The 25147-nt window shown below is 43.7% G+C and overlaps 1 protein-coding gene and 1 long non-coding RNA gene across 2 annotated transcripts in view; both read right to left on the bottom strand.

The window, feature by feature from the left end:
- Positions 1 to 25147, bottom strand: part of OLFM4 (olfactomedin 4) — a 285024-nt gene that overhangs the window by 170788 nt on the left and 89089 nt on the right. The window lies entirely within an intron of this gene.
- On the bottom strand, positions 5230 to 9064 carry LOC141408938 (uncharacterized). The gene is made up of 2 exons (XR_012426670.1): positions 8541 to 9064; positions 5230 to 7522 (listed from the first exon to the last, which is right to left on the bottom strand). It is a non-coding gene; the product is annotated as an uncharacterized lncRNA (long non-coding RNA).

Here is a 25147-nt window from a genome sequence, read left to right as displayed (position 1 = left end):
ATAAAAGCTGTAAGTAGGTATTTTTAGTCTTGTCTAAACATGAGAAAACTGAGATTCAAAGAGGTTTTAGATTATGCATAAGTAGCAAGGACAGTATTATAATCCAAACCCAAGAGTAGAGAAAATAGTAATGATTTTCCCCTCTTTTTTGTGCCCCACTGGGCCCCATACAGACATTTAGCATGGCACACATAAATGACCTCTTACCTCGCTTGCCGTCTTTCTTCCCCTACAAACTGCAGAAGATTCTTGAATAAGAGCCAGCCTCTTGATCACCTTTGAACCCCTAATCAATCCCTAACACAAAACTTGTCACATAGAGGCACCAGAAAGGATTTCTTGAAGGAATGGGAAAAGGAAGCGAAGAGTAGAAGAGAAAAACGATAGTGGTTTTGTTCTCTTTCCTTCTTTCTTTTTTTCTCTCTTTATTTTTTTTATTTTTTAAATTATTTTATTTATTTATTTATTTATTTTTTTGCTTAACTTGTAGAAAAGTCTCTCTACTTCTGAAATTCCTCAGGCTGTGGGAACAGGCCCCTCTCTTGGGCTCAATTATGGAGTCCGTATTTGGAAGGAAGCCAGTGAGTGCAACAAGATTCAGGGAGGCTCCAGGCATGTGCACCTGATGGGGGAGGCAGTACAGAAAGGGGAAGCACAGCAAAATGCCTCCAGAAATCATTCCCAGAACCACTCAGGGAGATGTGTGCCAGAGTCGGACCAAAGCTGTCTACTACATTCTGGACCCAGACCACACAGGGCTTCATCAGCTAATATAAGCAGCCAGCACTAAATACGAAGTTGGATAAGTGAACAGCATGGATGCCACAGTGTTGGTTCAGCATGTGCTGTATAACTTGCATCTTCAAGCAGATAATCAAATACATCTGCACTAAACGACACCTCTAAAGGAACAAAATGAGCTAGCTTGAGCCAATCATTTTTTCAAAAACATTTTACATAAAAGCTTACTGTAGAGTTAACAAACTGCCACTGACTTATACCTTTTCTCCTACTTCAAAACTGGGCACTCTTCCCAACTTCACCAACACTCCATTACCCAGATTTACAACCATGATACTTTTTTTTGCCTTAAGAAGTTTTTAATTTGAAGATATCAAGCATATGCAAAAGTAGAGGGGAAAAGTATAATGCATTCTCGTGTACTCATAACCTAACCTCAACAACGATCATTTCATGGCCAGTCTTCTTTCACCAATAACCCACCCTCCCAACCATCTTCTTCCCTACATAGGATTATTTTGAATCAAATCCCAGACATCATATCATTCCATCCACAAATACTTCCATATGTATCTCCAAAGGTCAGAGCTCATTTTTAAAACAATTCTGGCACCATTTTTAACCTTCTTCTTCATCCTTCACATCTAATTTATAAATAACTCATAACAGTTATTTTTCTGTCATGGTATTTCCCTCTTGTTTGTTTGTATTTCTGCAAACCCCATCCTGATCTTAGTTCTCAGCTTAGAAAACTGAAAATACCGGCCGGGTACAGTGGCTCAGCCTGTAATCCCAGCACTTTGGGAGGCCGAGGCGGGTGGATCACGAGGTCAGGAGATCAAGACTACCCTGGCTAACATGGTGAAACCCCGTCTCTACTAAAAATACAAAACAAAATTAGCCGGGTGTGGTGGCGGACGCCTGTAGTCCCAGCAACTCTGGAGGCTGAGGCAGGAGAATGGCGTGAACCCGGGAGGCGGAGCTTGCAATGAGCCGTGATTGCGCCACTGCACTCCAGCCTGGGTGACAGAACGAGACTCCATCTCAACAAAAAAAAAGAAAAAAAAGAAAACTGAAAATACCTCCTACTCGGTGTCCTGACTCTAAGCTACAAACCATCTTGTGTTAAGCAGTTTTTATTACCGTTCATCAATACCCTCTTACTATCCCTTGTTCAAGAATCCATGGTGGAGACCTCTGTTTCCCATTACTGATATTAGACTAACCCTCCTACTAAAAGAAACCTGAAATTAGACATAACATATGAGGTAACTGTTCTCACAAATAACATACAAACTCACAAAACTGATTTCTTGAGAGAGAGGAAATTGACAAGCTGAGATACCATCTCTGCACCAGGGGACAATTTCTCAACTGTGTGGTAGTAAGCTGGAGTCCAAGCAGAGCATAGCAGCCCTGGTGAGCTAAGTAGGCAGAGATCATAGCTTGAAGCAGTCGAAGTGGGTGGATGAAGCAGGGCACAAAACTGAGGGAGCTACACAGAGGGATCCTCCGAAGTCCATGTGGGGATCTCCACAAGGGCTTAGCCAAGGACTGAATGGTATATATGTAGGGAAAGTTTAGATAAGGCTGCTCAGAATGTGGCTTACTCTGGGACTGAGAGTAGAACAGAAATACCAGAGGATAAATAAGCTTTGTTGGGGGATGTTGGAGTTCCAGCTCTGCAAAAGGCGAAAGACCTCAGCAACACCTTGTTCACAGCCCAAGCATCCATCTGAGACACCAGAAATGCCACTACTGGAGAGTAAGAATCACATCCCAGAGCAATGCTTAAAATAGACCTATCCTACCAAAAGTTTAAAACTAAGCTTTCACAGGATCAACATGCCAGAAAAAACAGATTGGAGATTGAGTTCCTTGAGTTTAAAGGGCTTTGAAAACACCTTGGGATTTCCACGGCACTTCCTAAGAAAGCATACAACCAAGTTTATACAAGTTCAGTGTGATCTATTAGTCATTCCACTACCTACAAAAACAAAAATAAATGGAGGAATATCACAAATTCAGTCTCTACAGTGATTTATCACAATAGGCAGTATACAACCAAAATTGACATGCACATGCACACACACACGCACACGAAATCTAATGCATAATAAAGAGAAAAAGCAGATAGTATAAACTGACTGGAAGTGTTCCACATATGTAATATATCAGGCAAAGAAGCTATTATAAACATATTCAAAGAATTAAAATATGTTCAAATTATTAAAGGAAAATTCAATCTTTTTGGGTTTCCTGTTTTTTGGTTTGTTGGGGTAGATTTTATTTTTCTTTTTATTCCTGGCAAGCTGTGAAAACTAGACTTAAAAAAAAATTTTTTTAGAGATAGGATTTTGCTATGTTGCCCAGGCTGATCTTGAACTCCTAGCCTCAAATAATTCTTCCACCTTGGCTCCCTAGTAGCTGGGACTACAGGTACATGCCCAGCTTTGAAAATACGATCTGAATGAATGAAAAGATATAAGCTTTCAGCAAAAAAAAATGGAAACCACTAAAAAATAGAAACACTGGAATGAAAAGTACAGTAACTGAAATGAAAAATTCACTACATGGGCTTTCAGCAAAATAAAAGTAGCAGAAGAAAAATTCAGTGAATTTAAATATGAATCAACAAACATTATCCTATCTAAAGAAGAGTGAAAGAGATTGGATAAAAATGAATAAAGCCTCAAAGACCTAAGGACAATATCCAACAGTCAAATATATGTAACTGGAGTCCCATAAGGAGAAGAAGGTGATAATAGACCAGGAAAATTATATGAGCAAACAGATGAGCTGTGAGACAAAGCTGAGTACTTAGGCATTGGAGCCAATTAAAGCAACAAGCCAAAAATGAAAGAGTTAAGTCTTTAATCACTTACTGTGATGATATATGCAAGAAGCTGAAACAGGAAAACACTGACTCCCCTTTGTTTCATTCTTCTCTTGGAATGGTGTATCTGTTGAGATACAGTTGGGGCAGAGCAGATGTAGAGAAGGTCTCACTATAGACAGAGCCTCAAATAAAAGCCCCCAGCAGTTTTATGAACCAGGGGATCAGGAGGAGGGGAAGGGGGAAGGGCTGGAGTAGACAATTGCTGGGTGTTGGGTCAGAGTGGGGAAGAGCGTCTTCAAGTTTTCTTCTTCTTCCCTCCATAAAGTGGCCTCAGTAGAGGTGTCTGAAGAAGACTTTGCCCAAAGCCTCAAATAAATAGACCTAGGAATGAAGATGCTAGCAATGCAAATATGCAGGCCAGGTACAGTGGCTCATGCCTATAATCTCAGCTCATGCCTATAATCTCAGCACTTTGTGAAGGCCAAGGTGGGTGGGTTGCTTGAGCTCACGAGTTCAAGACCAGCCTGGGAAACATGGCGAAAACCCCTCTCTACAAAAAGTACAAAAATTAGCTGGGCATAGTGATGCATTTTCAGGTTTGAAGTAGGAAGTGAGAAGTGGAAAGGGTACCATATTGACTGACCCCTGATAACTATGAAATCACCTAACGAAAACAGAGTGTGACTCCTCTCCAGGGTATTTGAATTTTACTAACGATTCCTAAAAAGACTTGAGACCCACAAAAAAAAAATGACTACTTCATAATAAAATGGTAACCTATGGTGTTTGAATTTTGGAGTAGGAATCTCTGTTACCACCCCCTTAAGTCATCCAGCACAGACGACTGCCTATTTTGCTAATGTATATGACCAGGCCTGATTCTAACTTTCAGTTTTCTACAAGCCTCAACTTACTAGAACCTGCTTTCACCCTAGTATCTGAGATATATATATCTCTTATATAAGAATATGCTTTAATTTTAATATTTTACTGCACATTATCACATATTCTATTGCATGTCATATCTTGAATTATGTTTTACTATAATGTGTTAATGCTGGAACAAAAAATACCATTAAAGAAAAAAAAAAGATGCATATTACATGGTATGTTATCTTTTAATCTATTATATGTTATCATACCAGCTATTGTAAATTATGGCATTTTCTGTCACAGGCTTGGGGAAAACAGGCATATCACAGAAAGCCAGCACAGGGAAAAGGAATAGAGGAGATCTTCATCAATTCTTAGAAGCTAAGCCCTTTAGCTGATCAACATCACCAGAAAGGAATAACGTTATCGTGATTAGTCAGTATTAATTCAAAACTTGAAGCCAGAATGAAGAACTTGCAATGGCCAGTACCTGTCAGTCAAATTTGCCTCTTTTGTCTACCTCCCTCCCTCCCCCGACAACCTCTCTCCCTTTCTCCCTCTGCTCCTCACCTATTTCACCAGTCTCTTTGTCATTCTCACGGGTGCCCTAAATCATTTCTCTGAGCTCTCTATAAACTTTAACTCCATCCTCCTCTGGGGCCAACCATTATTTCTTAGACCCTGTCAGGCCCAAGTTTGTAATGTGAACCCCTTCACAGAGACCATCTCATCCTACACACATAAATCTGCCATCATGAAATAAAGATTTAGGCTTTAGTCGTGCCATTTTATTCTCTGTCCCTGACTACTTTATAATTTGGGGCTGGTGAATTCTAATAACAGTATATTGATGCCTTGATGTGTTTGTTGCCCTGATGTATCCCAGCCCGCGGGATCGTCAGAGCAGGCCCTGGAGGAGGGGGTGGGAATTTGGGGAACAAGAGACAAGAGAAACGGAGACAAGACAGTGCTCTGATCAAGTCTCGTTTAATGGCGGTAATGCACTGCCTTATATACACTTGGAGGGGAAGGGGTTGGGCTAAGGCGGAAATGATCTCATTGCCAAGGGCGTGGCCAGGTTGGTTTTGGTTTCTCCGGTCGGACGTCATGTTGCGCTTGCGCTATTAAGTAACAATTTTCCCGGGCGCGGGAAAAGTGAGTGAAGAAGAAGCAGGAAGAGCGCCATCTTTAATGAGGTATTACTACAGGGGAAAAAAGGCAAAGATAGGGAGGAGGTAGAAGGTGGAAATGAATAGAGCTCAGGCGTTTTAATCGTTAATTATTATTCGCTATGGCCGGGGCGTGCAGCTCCGGACATGATGGACCAGAGAGCTATAAACATCTTACAAATAGCCCACTTGATTTTCTGGCTTTTGAATTCTCCACATGTCAGGACACTAGTTAAAATAATGTTTGATAGCCTGAACCTGTCATCACTTCAAACCTTAAGCCTGGACCTTTGCAAATCAGCCAGCAGAGTGGGCAGTTTGCTGTTCCCACATTTTTAAAGTTTTCTTCTGATTATATTGCCTGAGTGGATTTTCTTTTGCTACAGAGCTTTAGGTCAGTGCTGATACATCTGACAGCTGCTTTTCTTCACCGTCCCCAGGTGTCCGGGCAGTCAATTTGTCACTCTCCCATCTCCATGCTCCCTTTTCTTTCACTGCTTCTGACTGCTGCCTCTAACTTGCCCTCTCTCCCAGCACCCAGAAAGACTGAGGTGAGGAGAGGGTGGACAGGTACATCCTTTTCAATTATGATTCCTTGTATTTCTTTTCTGTGCAATGTGTGTACACCCACTCCTAACTTATTTTTTCCTTTTGGTCAGTAATTCCCTCAAATATTTATAGAGTGCTTTCTATGCACAAGCATTGGACAGCAGCAAAATATAGAGCTTATACTCAAATATGGGCAGGGACAGCAGACATGAAACATCTAGTTAGTCAATGAACAATTTAATTACAAATGTGAGAAGTGTTATTGGGAAAGATGCTATGAAGGCATGCAAGTGATGACTCAGCCCAGTCCGGAGTGTCAGGGAGGGCTTCTATGAGGTATGATTTTGAGCTGAGTAGAACTTAAGGAGCAAAATGGTTAAAGGAAGAGAGGCAGAGGAAATTGGAGGGGCCAGGCCAAAAGTTGGAAAGAAATGTGGCCCTTTGGGCCCCTGGAAGATAGCTCTAGGGTGACTAGGGTGCCAGAAGAAAGTGCCTCCAAATGAAGGCAGTGCAGTGAGCAGGAGCCGGTTTCCACAAGGCCCAGCAGGGCATAGTAAGGACTTGGGGACAATCTGAAATATAATGAAATTTGAAATTTGAGAGATTCCAGTCATCCATATCATCAATTGCAGTCGGCTCTATAATCAAAAAAACAAAACAAAACAAAAACCCAAATCCACAAATAGTCCAATTTCTAATGCCATTGAAGGCAGAGAAATCTAAATCCTCCAGCAGCTGCAGCTCTGAGCCTCTGCTGTCCTGCCCAGGAATGCTCCTGGTTATATCAAGTTAACTGAAACAGCACAGTCAGCTGCAGTGTTGGCTAAATGGGCTGAGTATGGTCCCACCTTGGCCAGACATGAGGCTCTGCCTTCATGCCATCATAACCTTCAAGAAGTCCAAGTATCCTGCGCTCCCATCTGTGGGCACCTGTAAATGTGCTGGTGTTCTTCATAAATTTGGGGCAGATGGGGTGTTGGGCAGAGTCTCACTGCAGAGATGACCATTGCTCCAAACGTGATCACTCATTGGACAACTAAGAATGGGTGGTCCTCTCCCGGTAGCAGTAAGATGTCCTCAGGCTACTCAGCTTCTATGCAGCAACCTGGGACTAACCACCTTGCTTACACAAAGAGGCTGCCATTCCTCAGTCTCACTTTCTGCTTGGTCCCATGTTCCCCTCTTCACTCTAGCCTGCACGCCTATGTCAGATGCCTTCCAGTCACTCCTTCAGATCCACTCTCCATTCTTCTCCAGCAGGCTCCATAATCCGGAAGTTTGGCCCATGCACACCACATCAATGAGCTCCCCTGCCCTCCAGTTTCTAGTTGAAGTCAGCTCATGGGCAGCACTAGCAGGAGGACAGAGGGAGAGAAGATAATGCGTTTTGGGCTTATTACTTCAGCTCTCTCCCTAGGGGTCACAATGGGCTGGTGAGACCCTCAGTCAAAGGTCACTGCACCTGCAAGATGAGCCTCTCCAGACAGCTGGCCTCACTGGCTCCAGGTACTCCTCCCTCTCTCTGTTCCCTCAGGCCTGGGAGTGGCAACAGCTCCTGGTGCTGCTAATCCCTTGGACACTACACCATCCCTCTTTCTCTCCCTACACTCTGCCTTCATCATTGTAAATAACACCTTTATTAAACTCCTCAAGGTGCCTAATTTTACAGTGCCAAGCTTCCCTCCCCAACAGATATAGCATGGTTATATACCCTAACAGATATAGCATGAGACTCAGAGCAGAGCAATCTCAGCATTCTAATTCAATCTTGGGCCAATGACTACTTGTTTTACGTTTCTGGAAGATTTTGATTCAGATTCCCTAATGACTGGCCTATGTAGACCCTTGAAGAAAGTGAAGGAATTTGGTAAGTGTGGAGGAAAGAGAAACACGTGGCGGGCGTTTAGTTCCTCCCTTTCTTAAAAGGCACCACCTGATCTGTGTTCCTCACCCACGCCCCCCACACCTCCAGCCACATTGGTCTCCTTACTGTTCTTTGACCACACCAGACACAACCTGCCTGAGGTTTTATAGACCCTGCTCCCTCTGTAATACGCTTCCCAGCGAAATCCACGTGGCTCACTCCCTTACCAGCTTTAGATCTTTTTCTCCAATATCACCTTTACAACTAGGCTTCCCTGCCACCCTGTTTAAAATCATCCCCACCCCAGCATCCCCTACCCCCTTCCCTGCTTCATATCTCTCCATACCATGTCACTTTCTAACATACTCTGTAAGCATTGATTGCATTTATAGATCATACACACACTCCCACATCGGCACATGAATGCTCTATGAAATGCTCCAGGAAGACTGGGACTCTGTCTGCTTGGCTCACTATTACATCCCCAATCAGAACAGAAGCTCACCTGCAATTTGTTGAACAATTGAAATGCCAGTTCCAGGAAGGGATGTGTAGAAGGGAAGTGGTTGCATTATTTTGGTCCCTAAACTTCTGGTCTCTGGACACAGCCCCTTTCTGCCAAGTCACACCTTCAGTAAGGGTCCATGCCTCATCAACAACATTCTGCAGGACAGAGAAGATGAACTCTGCTGGCTGGTGCCACATCTTGTCACATCCAGTTTGGCTGCATTCATGGGGAGGTGATGGGTCATTCTCTTTTGTCTTGTCTCCATTTCAGAAGCTGAACTATGCACTGGAAGAATAAAGTTTCTCTTTATCTGGAAAAATGACCTCACTGATCCTGGAGGAAGATACGCACTTTGAGCAGATATATCCGTTCACACTATTCGTTTTGAAAGCTCCTACTACATGCTAGGCTTTGTGCCAGAAGCTGAGAAGGCAATGAATAAAATATGGTCCTTTCCCTCCAGGTGCTCTGACATACCATGCTGGACTTCTACGTGGTGAAAAGATGAAAGACATTCTCTTCTGTAATACAGAATCAACACATTAGACTTAGCCACTGCCATGCAGTGCTACATCACTAAATACGTGGGGAAACTTTCATACCAGGAAAGCCAGGCCTTGACCCTGCATTTACAGGCTCTGAGAAATCAGAGACATGGTCTACTCCAATATCTGAGATCCAGAGAGTGAAAGCCCAAAGCCTGAGTGAGTTACCACAGCATCCTGGGATTGACAATGACCACAAACTCCTCGGAGCCGGGACAGAATCGTTAGGCTCAGCACCTGCAGAGTCCCTCACAAATAAATTTGTTTTGAGTGACTGAAAAAAATGAATGAATGAGAAAAAATAAAGGAGGTAGGTGAATTAAAGTCACAAGTGGGTCCAATAGTCAGCACAGCTTCCATTACTTCTAAACTATAACAGTTGTGGTTCCAGAGCCCACAGGTGTTCCAGGCTGAAACTCATGGGCTGAGAGTCAGGGCCTCGAGAGGGGCTCAACATTAGGAGAACAAGCTCAACAATGCTAACAATTAGAAACAGAGAACAAATCAGTAAATTTAGTTCAGGATTAGCTATTTGAACCCTCAGGTGTCAGCTGAACATTGACTGTTCATTAGATAATGCAATTTCACTCAACAAAAGGCACAGTGAAAGCCCTGGGTGGTTTTAAATAGCAGAGTTGGGTATTTGTACCCTTTGGGTTCATGTGCTCTGTGACAGACTAAATGCAGTTTCTCAGGAATCATGCCCAGGCACAGCTTTTTAAGATAGCTATCAATCTGGTCCAAATACATCACTCTTTTCACAGGATTTCCATTAAATTTCAGTAACTGTCTCCAAGATGTTAGACTTCAAGAACCAGAATCAAGGATGCAGGCTCCAGGTTGACCAAGGGGTGAGGGGCAGGTCATGCAGAGGCCCCGTGCAAAGAATTAATTCTCTGAATGCTGGGCTCAGAGGCCCAAGAGGATGGGATCAAGCTTAACGATCTGCACAGGCCACCTCCCAGCTGTTGCCCGATGTCTCTGTTGTTCAGGTGAGGCTGATAAAAACTCTTGTTCCACTGCATCGCAAAGTAGCACAAGAATCTGGTTATAAAGCAACTAGATATGGAAATGACAATTTTATGTGCAAAGCAGATGTGTGCTGCTTCTGCCATTTCTTGGGCATATGTAAAACTTACAGGGTGTCAAAACCTCAAAACCACAGCTTTAAAACACAGTACCTGTTCTAATTCAGTTCAAATTTCTAAAATGATGGTTGGCACTGTCTTCATGCAATCAATCTGAGAAAGCTTCTGTCAACTCCTTTGCAGATGCTTTCAGTCCTGAGTATTTCCAGAAAGAACAGTACTTTTCTGTGAATAGTCTGCCAGCTGGTCTGAGAAAAGCAGGTGCAGATCTTTTTAAATACCATATGTACTTGCATGCTTTCCCTGTACTTGCATACTCCCCTCCCTCCCCCACCGCAATTTTGAGAAAGGATTGTTTTGGTCGTTTTATTTTTTTCTTCTACACAATTTTCCCCAAGACTACTATGGTCAAAAGCAACAGTTATAAAAACAATGTAAAGTGTTCATTCTAGTCATTTTGACTTCAAAGCGGATTCTTAACACTTTGTACATGACATTCTGTTTGTTTGAGGATCTGTCTAACCCAGGAAGAATGGCTAAGGCTGTTATGAAGAAGGAAAGAGGAAATTTGTCCCCTATTTCCTAGGACCTGTGTAAATGACGACATCCCATTATCTTGACAATGGACTAAGAATGACACAGTGCTGCTCACTTGCCGTGATTCTCTGTTTCCCAGAATAACTGAGGCAAGAAGCTGGCTGCACTATTTCTTTGTGGCCTTGCCATCACTGCCATCCTGCCATTGCATTTGATTTTTCCATTTTGTGCATGAATGAAAATAAAATCAGAAGAGCCCAGCTATCTTCGAAACAAGCCTAGAATAGAAACTAGAGAAATAAACAGTTCCGGTGCCTCACTCATCACTCTTGCAGGTAGAATCCTATTACATTTCTAAGTGTCCTTTGAAATTCTGATTAGCCTGAAGCCTTTGAAAGCAGATAGTTAGGCAGCAGCCCATCTATAAAGCAAAATTCTCTTGCTATCTCACAGTTTCCCAGCCTTTTGACCCCACACCTTCTGGTCAGCCTCCTGCCACCACAATCAGATGTTTTTGAGCTCACCAAGGTAAAGACCCTCCACCCTTACCCCACAGAGACTCATGAAGCTGGAGGCAAAGGGCAGAACTGGTCATGTTAGGAAAATAGTTACATAAATTGATCTGAGAGAGCAGAGCAGACAGCACCAATATAAATGCAACCAGAGGGACACTGACTTCATTTACTCATTGATTCAACAAATATTTATTGAGCACCTATTATGTGCCAGGTATTCTGCTGGCTGCTAAGGACACAATGGTAAGAAAAACAAACATTACCTTCTCAGGATGTACAGCCTGGTCAGGGAGACAGGCATTAATCAAATAATCCCATAATCACAGACACCAGCTGCTGAGGCCAGAGTAACAAAGCAAGGTCTACAGGGTCCTGAGAGTATGTGGTGAGGGCTCTGACATAGCCATGGGAGCCAGGGAAGACTGGAAGATTTCAGAGGAGGCATCATTTGACCTGAGTTCCAGAAGGTGAAGACATGAAGGAAGGAAACCAGGAAAGCCTTCACAGTGGAAGTTGTTCTGGTCCTACAGTTTAATCCAACCTGGATAGACACAGAGTGCCCAGTGTCCAGCAAGCTGCCTCACTTAAGCCAAATGTCTGACCTGCACAGGAGCAATGAGGTCTCTTCTGTCATTTCATATGTTCTGAGAATGTATTCTTGGTCAGATGCTGCGTTGGCCCTTTGTGCACATTATCACATCCATTCCTAACAGCATCACTGGCGAATCAGCAGTATCACTATCACCATTCCATTAAAAACAAACTAAGGTGCAGGGGGGTTGAGCAACATGCCCAAAGCCAATCAGTAAGTGAGAGGCTGTGCTAGGATGTGAAGCCAGGTCCAGCAGCTGTAAAAATAATATTTTTGAGACCGGGTGCAGTGGCTCACACCTGCAATCCCAGCACTTTTGGAGACCAAGGCAGGTGGATCACCTGTGGTTCTGAACTCTGTACTCCTCACCCCACCCTTTGCCATCTCAGATTAGAAATTTTATTTCAGCTTCCCAGGGGAGCAATCCATCCTTCTGAAGGCTGAGATGTTTCTTCTTTAGGCCTCATCAAAATTACTCTGAAAGTAATTACTCTGAAAAAAAGTACTTTGAAAGTAGCACCTTCCTCCCCTCTTTCATGAAATATAAGCAACAATTTGCCCACAACTTCTTCATTAAGCACCACACACACACATACACACACACAAATTTTTTTTTCAAAATGTATTTAGGTTCAGGCGGTATATGTGCAGGTTTGTTAAACAGGTAAATAGTATGCCACTGGGGTTTGGCGTATGAATGATTTATTCACCCAGTCAATAAGTATATATCCAGTAGGTAGTTTTTTGATCCTCACCCTCCTCCTTCAGGTAGGCACTGGTGTCTATTGTTCCTGTCTTTATGTCCATGGGTACTCAATGTTTAGCTCCCACTTATAAGTGAGAACATGCAGTATTCAGTCTTCTGTTCCTAGGTTAGTTCGCTTAGCATAATACCTCCAGCTGCATCCGTGTGGCTACAAAGGACATGATTTCATTTTTTATGTCTGCACAGTATTCCATGTACACACACAGCTTTAAATGCTTGAAGACAGAATGTGGGCACCACTCAGCTTTCTCTTCTCCAGGAATAACAAACCCATGTCCTCTGTAAAATGGATGTCTGGACCCAGAAGCAAGAGCAGGATTTCTTGGAGCAAAAGAAAAATGAACAAGGCTCCTAGTGGGGTCAACTACAACATTGCAGCAGCTGTAAAAAGAATATTTTTCAGGCCAGGCACGGTGGCTCAATCCCAGCCTGATTACTTAACCTGTAATCCCAGCACGTTGATTGGCCAAGGTGGGCGCATCACCTGAGGTCAGGAGTTCAAGACCAGCCTAGACAACATGGTAAAGCCCCGTCTCTATGAAAGATTATTTAAAAATTAGCCAGGCATGGTGGTGTGTGCCCGTAGTCCCAGCTACCAGGAGGCTGAGGCAGGAGAATCACTTGAACCCGGGAGGCAGAGGTTGCAGTTAGCCAAGATCGTGCCATTGCACTCCAGCCTAGGCAACAGGAGTGAAACTCCATCTCAAAAAAAGAAAAAAGAATATTTTTGGAGGAAATAGAAGAAAATATTTTTGAAGTTGGAGCCGAGTTCCAGTGTTTTTCTACAACTTTTAAATTTTCAGTTACTCCATCATTCTTTTTTATTTGCATAAGACTCCCAAATCCTAAGAACCGAGCTTCTGGATCTCCCCAGGAACGCAGCAGAGTCAGTCGCTGGAACACATGAAACTAAATCATCAGGAGGATTGCTAAAGGACTCCAGAGCTTCTTCCAACATTACTGACTTCAGGGACAGGTTCTGACTGACAGCCAAAATTTTTAAAAGGTGCTAAAACTCAGTGTATTTGCATTTACACATTGTAAATCTCATTAGAGATGTGTCAGCGTGCTGGGTTCCAGTGTGGAGAGCTGGCAAGGCCCTGCTGCTGGGGAATGTTACATGCTGCCAACCCCAGCACCTGTGACATGGACCACAAGTCAGTTGCAACAACTTTCGCTGTGTGCTGTTCACCACCTTGTGGGTCACAGGAAGACCAATCCCAACGTTTTGATTGTGTCCTTGATTAATCAAGATGGGTGGGAAATTCTGGAAGTATTCAGAGTACAGAATATACCCCTGAAAAAAATGCACACTTTATTCCTAGCTGGAGCTTTAATCCCATATTCTTAAATAGTCTCCTAGTCTGGTCAGCTGGGCTTAAGCACACATGAACGATCTGTTTATCAGGATTAGGTTCATTTGCTTATGCTTTAGCATAACCAACATAGAAGCTTATTTCTCTCACATAAATCCAAGCCAAAGAGCTCACAGGGCGGCTCTGTGATAACAGGGACTCAGGCTCCTTCTAGTTTGTTTCTCTGCCATCCTCAGTACATGACTTTCACCTCATGGTCCAGGGTGGCTGCTCCCACTCCAGCTATCACATATGTATTCTAGACCAGTGGCTGACAAATCAAAGCCCATAGGCCAAATCCCATCTTCCACCTGTTTTAATAAATAAGGTTTTATTGGAATATAACCACACCCATTTGTTCACATATAGTCTATGGCTGCTTTCACAGTTTAATAACAGAGTTGACTAGTTGCAACAAAGACCATATGGCCCACAAAGCTGAAAATATTTACTATCTGGCCCTTTACAGAAAAAGTTTGCCAACTCCTATTCTAGATGACAAAAATAAAGACAAAGAAGATCACAGTACCCCAGGCCGTTTCCCCAAAGTCACATATGACATTTCTGCTTATATTTTATTGCCAGAATTTATTCTCATAACCATACCTAGCTACAGGGAAGACTGAGAAATGTGGTCTTTATTTTAGATGGCCATGTGCCCAGATAAAATTCAGGGTTATCTTTCTATGGAAGAAGAGGAAAAGGAATCTGAGGAGTCAAGTTGTCCTCCAAGGACCCTTTTGGTGCCTTAGACTCAGGACAGAGACAGGATTAATGGCTAACTCTCCCTTCCCTAGGTCCACAGACTGCCGCTGTCCCTCTGGGTTCTACCGCTCAGTCAGGGTTCATGGAAACAGAACCAAGCAAAGTCGAGTTCCTCCCCCTAATGACTACAGTAGAGCTGCCCCAAGCAAGAGATCCACGTGGGAAGGACAAAAAGCAATGCAAACAGAGATGGGTTAAGAGACATAAGCAGTAAGTGTCCATCAACCAAAGAATTAATTTTTTAAATGTGGTATATATACACAATGAAATACTGTTTAGCCACAGGAGAGAATGAAACTATGTCTTTTGCAGTAACATGGATGGAGCTAGAGGTCATTGACTTAAGTGAAGCAAGCCAGGCACAGAAAATCAAATATTGCGTGTTCTCACGCACAAGTGGATGCTAAAATATGTGATCACATGGGCTTAGAGAGTGGAATGATAGTGGAGACTCAGGAGGGTGAGGGAGCGGGGAGGTGAATAAAAAGAAATTAGTCAGTGGGTACAATGTGCATTATTCAGGTGATAGATACCCTAAAAGCACTGACTTGACCACTACACAATCTATGCATGTAACAAAATTCACATGTACCTCATAAATGTGTACAAGTGTAATTAATTAATTTTTTAAAAAAGTTTTAAGCCGGGCGTGGTGGCTCACGCCTGTAATCCCAGCACTTTGGGAGGCCGAGGCGGGCGGATCACAAGGTCAGGAGATCGAGACCACGGTGAAACCCCGTCTCTACTAAAAATACAAAAAATTAGCCGGGTGCGGTGGCGGGCGCCTGTAGTCCCAGCTACTCAGGAGGCTGAGGCAGGAGAATGGCGTAAACCCAGGAGGCGGAGCTTGCAGTGAGCCGAGATCGCGCCACTGCACTCCAGCCTGGGCGACAGAGCGAGACTCCGTCTCAAAAAAAAAAAAAAAAAAAGTTTTAAGAGGCAGAGACAGAGGTATAAGACAGAGACCTGGAGAAAACTTTAAGGTAGTTATACAATTTTGTTTAAAAATCCAGGTGTGAAAAAAAATTCATCACTTTATTTTCTTTACTAAGTCCAACTGTAAGCCACCATCCTGCTGAGCTAGTCAGAAATTAATTGCAGTTAGTATTGGGGCTCCATCTCCAGATTCAAGCAAAAGTCCCAGGGGCTTCTGCAGTGACACCCCCCACCCCCATCACTGAGTCACAGCAGGTACACCGGGACACATACGGTCTCTTCAGGTAAGGCTGGGAGACCCAGAAAGCAAGACTCCCTAGAAGCACCACCCCTTCCCAGGCCTTGCCCCTCCCTAGGGCATGGCACTCCTGTTTCTCTCCCAACAAAGGGAAAACTCATAGTACACCCTCATCCACACTCCCAGAAGCATACCCCTTTCTCTCCTGCCCCTCTGGCTCTTCAAGCAGCTTCTACTCTATGTCCAGTGAAAGTCCTATAATTAAGGACTACCTGTTGGAATGGAAGGTAGTATGCAAAAAGGTAAAACTTAATATTTTATAGATAGGCAAGTAGACAGATGTCCATCTATAAATCTAGATACAAAGAATTAAAATCTATCTCCCCTACCCTGTAGCCCATTTGCATGTCTCTATGGATCCCGGTAAATCTTAACGCCAGGTTGGATATCCTCCTGAAAGGGGCTGTTGGTGAATGGAATGATTGGGAGGTTTGGGCAAGACGCGGTCATCTTGAGCGCCCCCTGGAGGCATGTCTCCAAATAGCCTGAACCTGCTCTGATAATCACACCTAAATTTAAGCCTATCCTAAAACAATCATGTATGTGGAGGTCCTTGTTGCCAGTGGAAATTGGTGTTTGCCAAGTGTAGGAAATAATAAGGCGCCATTGATGAATGGAGTTAGACTGGGGCCTGTAGAGGGTTCCTCAGGGTGGGCTAAGCACCGATGCACCAGTAATGTGCTTATTGTTAAAATACTCAAGTACAGCTACACGGCGTGGTATAAATCACTAGTACTGCCCTAGCCTCTCCCCTAGTTATCTCCTCAGCCTCCCACAATCCAGAAGTTAAAGGGTTAATGCTTGGCTCAGTGGGAAGCCTGCAGACCTGCCCCCAGGCTAAGATCAGTGTCCATTCTAATTGGTCAATGTCCATGACATACCAGTTGTTGAATATCTTGAAATCACTCCAGATGAGATGTTTTAAATTGTAAAGAATATAAGGTAAGGTGAGTCTTCACTTCAGGGGTCACCATGCACTGATGTGCAGGCTGTTCACTGCACAAGTTCCCCTGACGGGGGAGTCAGTGGCAATTCCAGCCTGTGCTCTGTTTGCCAAGCCTCGTGCCCTGGTGTGGGACTGCATCTACCCAGAGGAAAAAAGACTTTCTCTGATGTGTGTAGCGGTGCCATGTGTTGTAGCAGCTGGCTCACTTCAGAAGCTCTTTCAAGCTTTCAGGCCTGAGTGGAGAGGGCCTGACCTAAGATGGGGGCCATAGGCTGGGAAATCAGAAATAACTGCAAGAAACATTTGGAAGCATCATACAACCCTAAAAAAGAACTGATAGATTCAGATGCAGCGGCTCACGCCTGCAATCCCAGCACTTTGGGAGACCGAGGGGGGCGGATCACTTGAGGTCAGAAGTTCAAGATCAACATGGTGAAGTCCCATATCTACTAAAAATACAAAAATTAGCTGGGCGTGGTGGCGCACACCCATAGTCCCAGCTACTCAGGAGGCTGAGGCAGGAGAATCGCTTGAACCTGGGAGGTGGAGGTTGCAGTGGGCTGAGATCACTGGACTCCAGCCTGGGTAAGAGTGAGACTCCATCTCAAACAAAAACAAAAACAAAACAAAACTGATGGTTAGAGGAGATGAGGGGGAGTGAAAATGTAAACCTACTTCCTATCTGAAGCATTGAAAGATTCTGTGATGGTGACAGAAAGAGAGATCAGAAAAAAATTATCAGTTGGAGAAATGATATGATGAATTTTGTTTGCTGCCTACTGGGTGGGAAATTATAGCCAAGTATACAAACAAGATGCCCAAGTAAAACAGAGTGGGAGTGCAGGCAAGGGATCAGGGCTCCAGATGGAGAAGCTGGAGTTCTGCACATTGCAAACCTTGAGGGGCCTCTGAGAGGAGACTGAGGACCCAAAGAGCCCTTGAGAGTAAGAAGGTGGTGAAATAGGGGTGCAGCTTCATATAATGGAAAGCATTGGGTTTTTGCACCATTAGAATTGGATTTAAGTCTTTCCTTCTACTAACCAGCTGAGAGCCCTTGAGGATATTAACTTCTCTGAGCCTTGGTTTCTTTGAAACTTACCATGATAAGACCAACTTTACAGAGCTGCTAAGAGAATTAAATTAAGTATGTGAACTGCCTAAAAGCAAGTACTCGACACCCGTTACCATCATTAGAAGTATTATTGCTATATTATCAGCAGAGGGCTGCATCTTAAAAAGCCTTGGTGAGCACCTACAGAGTAGGATAGGAGTGCCTGCAGATCCAGCCAGGACAGATTAAAGGGATGTATCAGTGGCAAACTTCCCAAGATCTGTCCTAGGATTATGCCCCTTTCTCCTAGAGACAGAATTTAATATATGAATGTAATTTTGATAAATGACATGTAATATGAGCTTAACTGTAAATGAACTAGATCCACCTTCAAGCTGGGTTTGGCAACAGGAGAGATGAAGGCTGGGAAGCAGCGATGCCATAACCATAAAGGCCCTTGATGAAGAAGAAAGATTCAGCAAAGGCCTGAAGGCTTAAGCTGCCCTGGCCAGCTGGAGTCAAGCAGGGGTGGCTGGGAGGAAGCCAGCCCTGTCTTAGGGAGCCAAAGTCAGTCTGGAGGCTCTCAGGAAAGAGGGGTCAAGTGTTTCTAGTTATGGAACCAGGAGAAAGCCAAACTTCTGCATCTGCATCTGTGGCACCAGGACTTCCTAGTAGTGCTGTCCAAGACCTGACCAGCCTTAAGATGCCCATGTTGAGTTGAATCTTTGATACTGCCCTGCCCCCATCTCCTGGCTCACATTTGCTAAAATTAACCAAAAGGAGTCTTCAGCACGTGTGCAGGACAGGGAGTCAATATCTGTGCCCCTGATACAACTGAGGGAGATGTTACTTCAGAAGAGCTCTAAGGCCAAGACAGTTGGGTCTTTTCACTTCTCCATTCATTCAATATATTCAACACATATTTATTGGTGACTTCTTAATGCCACGCACTGAGCACGAAGCAGTGAACAACCTCCTGTCTAACCAATATCCAGCCTCTAGCCTCTCCTATCCCCAGCTAAACAGAGTGCTACCTTTCTTCCCTGTAGCACTGTTCCGCAGCCCACGGTTCAAGGGCATCAAAACTTTCCGATGGACTTCAGCCCTAGCCCCCGACTTGCCTATCAGCAGCTACCCCAAGCCACTTCCTTTCTTGTGTCATCTCTCACCCACACTTGTCTCTGCACAATTAGCTTAATGTCTCTTTAGTTTAAGCATATCCATCAGCACTATGGCCTAATATATATGATGCCTTACAGTTCATAAAAGACCTGCATTCTTTATATCACAGAACCCTCACCTCTACTCTGAGATAGGTAGGGTAAGAATTATCCACTTCATTGAACCACCTTAGAGTGTTTAGACGAGGAGACCCAGATGGTAACCTGTGCCTCCTCCAATTCTCTAGATTCTGTATTAAAATATTGTTTTATGTATTGCTTATACCTGCCTACTTCCAAAGACAAACGAATACTATATTCATCTCTAATGGGATACTTTAGTCCCCAGTTCTTTTGGATACTGGTGGTTATAATTGAGCTTTGAGAGTACACAGCAGCAATTATCCTTACCCTATGCATACTCCCAAGTCCAATGCTTGGCCTGAAACAGTTCCTTCCTTCTCACAAGGAGTTCACTGCACTATCTTCTCTCCTCAAATAAGTTCCTAGAATCTGATCTCCTTTCCTGGGCAAATCTCTATCTATAACTAACCACCTTACACTAAAGTTGGGCAGCATGACTGACATTATGAAGACAGTGTGACTGTCTTCCCCACTGACCACCACACCTTAGAGGGCAAGAGTTTATACCCCACTGCCTCATACTGTGAATGACATACACAATAATGAATTAAATTCTTCTGGTTCAATTCTTCCTAAATACCATTCATGATCCCTTCTGCAAAGATTACCCTGCAAAAAATATTTGTTCTTCAGCCCTCCCAAAGTGTTAATATTCATATTCACGTTGCTCTCAGTATTTGTTTAGTTGTCCTAAGTAGTTCTGTCTTGAGTACTTTTGGTTAAACAGGTGATTTAACCAAACTGTAAAGCACTCAGCATGCCTAGTTCCACATTCTGAAAACTGCTTAGTAAAATGTTTTTGATCTTGGTGGTCGGTTGATGGTAGTAAAAGTAAAAGCCATTAGGACTGTAATTAATGAAGATGCTTTATGCAAGTTTTCCCCAAGTGTAAGTGAGAGGACATGTAATCCCATTACCAATACTTGATCTTTCACTCTCGGGAGATTTCCCCACTAATTAGTCTGAAACTATAATTTACCCTATACTTGAAGAAATGTGTCACATGAGAACACTTCTAATTTATTTCTGACCTTCTTTGAATTTACAGGCACATATGCCATTGACCAGCATTCCTCCCAATTGCTATTTTCCTGCCACCAAAAAAAAAAGAAGAAGAAGAAGAAAAGAAAAAAAGGTAAGGATTTGTCTAAGACTTGAGAAGGGAAGGCAAGCTCAGAATACATGTCCTAGCACTTCTCTTGTCTAAAGGTTTTGTCCAACTGTCCTACTCTGGTTTCTCAAGCCATCCCTTTAACAACCAATGAGCTTTCTTCTACATTTTCAGGACTTTGAAATGAACAAAGAAATGTAAGCAGAAGTGATGTCTGTCATACCTGGGTGGAAACTTTAAAAGTTAATCCACAGCTTGTTCCATACCCTCTCCCTTCTGCCACAGCAAGGAGAAAGTTCCAGATGGTGGCTGGTCAATAAGCCTGGGTACCCAAGTGAGAACAGCATGTAGCACATCCCCCAACCAATTCATGATGGACTTAGAGAGTAAGAAAGAAAGAAACTTTGCTGTTTGAAGACACTAAGACTTGGGGGTTGTTACTGAAGCATAACTTGGCCCACCCTGATGGATATAATCATCCTACATTATGGAAACCCTATCCCAGACTTAAACAAGTTATATTTTGCCATTGCCCCCTGTATTTTCTCCTAGAAGCCTACCTGCACAGTTGACCTCAATGGGCAGCCTTTCCGGTCCTTAAAGATTTCATGGCACCTTATTCCTAGAATTCCGTCTCCAAAATAATCTACTCACAACATTCCACTCCTGGGGAAAGCCACTCCATTTCTCCTTTTCCAAAAGTCCAGCAAAAGTCCCCACTGGAGTTTGATGGAAAGGTGTGTAATCTATCACACATCCTATATTGTTCCCTTTTTCCAGCTCCCAGCCCTGAAGGATGCAGGGCCCGGCGGGGCCCCCTGGCCACTGAGGGAACAGGAGTCACCCAGTCGCGATGTTCTGACAGCTTGTCACATTATTTTTCCCTGTGGGGGCTCTGCTCCCTCCATCTAACCTTCTTCTCTGTCCCCTGAGACCAGAGGCCTCTATACAAGGCCTCCGAGGCAAAGCAAAGCAAGATTGATGCCCTACGAATGGCCATGCCCGGGAGGGCTCGCGGTTCAATGCATAGAGCAGCCCATTCTTCCCCATTTCAGGTTCCCACACTGGACACCAAAGCAGGAGCTCAGAGCCAGGGCAGCAAGAATTCAACCTTTGTTCATCCTCCAAACACAAATGATCCACCACATTCCCCAATCTCTCCAACACAGGCCCTCGCACCTCGCCTACTCAAAATCTTTCTGAAGGTGTCCCAGGCCCTTTGGACAGAGGAGCTGGAATCAAAAGGTGATTCAAAAAGTTTAATTGTTAGCATGAAAAAAAAAAAACCCACTCATTTAAATATTGGCCAAGGAGAAACCCATCTCCCATTCCCACACCGACCAATGCACCTTCCTCCCCACTTGCCCCATTAAAGCAAGTGGTGTTTGAGGGCTATAGGCTGGGTAATTCTGCTACAGAATCATCAATGAGCATGAATATCAATGGTTTACTTGCATCCCCAGTCCCCTGAATGTGCAGGTAAAAGCTTCCTAAAGGCTCAGACCTAAGAGCAGGGCTCTGGGACTTCCAGGGGCTGTCAGGCAATACATATAAAAATGATTTCATCTAAATTCCCTGAGAGGTTTCATAGACCAAAGCACCTCTGAAGGACAAAGAGACAACTGTAAAATTACCCGAAAATAAATGCTTCTAAAATGGTTGGAAGAAATCCAGGGTAAGGGGAATTCGAGGGCCAATAACTAATCCATCAGCTCTTTTTTTTTTTTTTTTAATCCCACATCTGGATTTTTTTTTTCCAAGGCCATAGCCTGTCACCATGCAGTTTATCAGCTGTCACTCCATCTCGATTCTGAGTGACGTGAGATCAATGGTGTAAAACTGCTCTCAGATCTATAGAGAAATTTATAACACCAGGCTCCACCGTGTCCTGGCTGGGCCTGGGTCCCAGGGTTCTGAGGCAGAGGCTGCCATGCAGACTTCATTTCCATTTCAAAAGTGGATTGTGACCCACTTAAAGCAAGTGAGTTCAAGCTGTCAGATGCAAAGGAAGACCCAAGTCAGAAGTCTTCTGCACTTACAGAACAATGACTTTGAGGGGGAAGAAAAAGACTAGCCAATGATTAAAATTCTCTCTGCCTAGAAAAGGCTCTAGCAACCTGCCTTAATTTCTTTTAAGTCATGTGGGATTTATTAATAACCCTAAATTTGTAGCAACATGTTTTAGGCTCTGAGACCAGTTAATCCATCCAGTTTATGTAACTATGGAACTCCTGCATGTAGTTTAGGCACAGAGTTGTGGTCTTCACTGAAGGTTTGCTTCATTACCCCCAACCTCTTTTTCCCCCAGGAACTCTGTAATCTCTTCTAATTCTGCCTCAAAGTGCCCAAGCACCATAAATAAGGTCGTAGGAACCCAGGCCACATCCCATATCCCACACCCTCCAGCCAAAAGGCTCCAGGGAAATTTTTAATTTCTCCCTCGAACACAGTGAATCCTTGGGGTGATAAGGGAAACACCCCTGGGCCATGGACAGCTGTAGAACATCCCACTTCCACCCCACCATCATTTGTCAAGGACAGATGTCCAACAGAAGATACACCGAGGTGCCACTGGATTTGCTCGTGGTTGAACCCAGAGAAGCCTCAACTTGCGAGAAAAAGTAAATCCTCTCTCCTACCACTGTCCACCTGCATTCTTCTTGAAACTAAACTCAAAAGAAGGCTCCCAGGAGGAACTGCGTTCTCCAGAGGACTGGTGATGGCTGGAGAACACCAACCAGCAACTCCTACACCGCTTGCTTCAGCTCCTGGTTGGAGGGAGATGGGACTCATAGTAGGAAACACAGTCCTCGGGCTCAGCCCATAGATGAACAAGTGTCATCAGAGTGCACTCTTCTCTCCCCTTAGTCTCTTGGGATTTGGCCTTACCGGTCACTGACTATTCACTCTTCCCTAAACAGTTACTTGAGAGAATTATCCTTGGCCTTCCTTCCAGGTCAAAGTTCCACCAGCGCAGGCTTCTTTCTCCACTTCCCTTTATTTTCTTTCACTTTACTCTGGTGAGCCTATTTATGTTGGGGTGACATCCTTCAACACTCTCCATTGCCTTAAGGGTAAAACCCAAATGCCTTAACAAGATACACAAAGCACCCACCTGTTCACCCTGGCTTTCATCACCTGTCTGTACTCCCTAGGTCCTTTCATAGAGCCTTACACCCCAGCTCTGAGACCTTTGTGTCACTTGCTGTTCCTCCTGCAAGGAATGCTTTTTTCATCTCCACTCCTACCTTCTCCCTTTCTACCCCTAGTTAATTTCTCTTCATCCTTCAAAACTCAACTCAGATGTCACCCAAAAGCTTTCCCTGAGTACTCCCATTTCCCAGCACAACTGGGCCTCCCTCCTCTGGGCCACGGTCAGGCAGAACATACCTGTACCCCTGTTCTTAGGCCCTGCGCCACATGTCCAGGTATTCCTCTTCCTCAAGAAGCCACCTGTGATCAGCAGCGGTGTGGGCCTTCCTTACAGCACTTCTCACATGCATTCGCTGTCTGATTACTCTTCTATCTCCCCATCCTCAGGGCTGGCAGGATCTAGCTTTCTATTTCAGAACAGTCTTACATTTATAGAAAAATTGTAGTGCTGGTCCAGAGAGTTCCCATAACCCCATGTCCCCTGTCATTAACATCTTACTCTGGCACTTTTGTTACAATTAATAGCTAATATTGTTATTATCTAAAGCCCACATTTTATTCAGATTTCCTTTGTTATTCTCTGAAGTCCTTTTTCTGTGCCACAATACCACATTACATTTAGTCATCATGTCTCTTTAAGCTCTTGCTGTGGCAGTTTCTCAGATTTTCCTTGTTTTTGATTATTTTGATAGTTTTGAGGCATACCGGTCAGTTTTTGCAAAATGTCATCTTTCAGTTTGGTTTTATCTGATGTTTTTCTCATTATGAGACTGAAGTGCTGCGGTCTTGAGGAAGATCACAGAGATAAAGTGCCATTTTCATCACATCATACCTAGGGTGCATACTATCAACATGACCTATCACTGTTGATATTGACCTTGAGCACCTGACCAAGGGAGTGATTGACAGCTTTCTCCATGTAAAGTTAGTCTTTTTCTCTCCACTCCATACCGTATTCTTTGGAAGAAAGTCACAATCCACATAGTCCATACTTAGAGAGTGGGAAATTATGATCCACTTTTATGTGGGCACAGAATCTACTACGTAAGTTCTTCAATGGTCTTCCCTGTGGTAGAATTGTCTCCTTTCCCATTTATTTATTTGATCATTTATTTGTATCAGTATGGATACTTTATTTTTTAATCTCTGTTTCCACAGCATTTATCACAAAGTCTGGAACTTAGTAAGTTCTCAATAATGTTGGTTGAGAGAATGAAGGTATTACGGACTGACCTCCGAAAATCCGTAAGTTAAAGGTCTAACTCCTGGGACAACAGACTGACTGTATTTAGAAACAGAGCCTTTAAACAGATAATTAAGATTAAATGAGATCATAAGGGTGGACTCTAATCCAGTACGACTGGTGTCCCTTTAAGAAAAGGAAGAGATACCAGGGGGCTCAGCACACAGGGAAAAGCCCATATGAGGACACAGAGAGAAGGCGGCCATCTGCAAGCCAAGAAGAGAGGTCTCAGGAGAAATCAACCCTGTGGCACCTCGATCTTGGACTTCGTGTCTCCAGAACTGTGAGAAAATAAATTGTTGTTGTTTAAATCACCCAGTATATGGCATTTGGTTACGGCAGCTCTAGCAGAGTAATAGAGGGGTCAAACACTTTTTGTACCTTGGCTCAGTATAAGTC

The sequence above is a fragment of the Macaca fascicularis genome, chromosome 17 (genome assembly GCF_037993035.2).
Source record: "Macaca fascicularis isolate 582-1 chromosome 17, T2T-MFA8v1.1".
NCBI lineage: Eukaryota > Metazoa > Chordata > Mammalia > Primates > Cercopithecidae > Macaca > Macaca fascicularis.
Note: the sequence above shows the minus strand (reverse complement) of the source record. Positions and strands in the feature narration are given on the sequence as shown.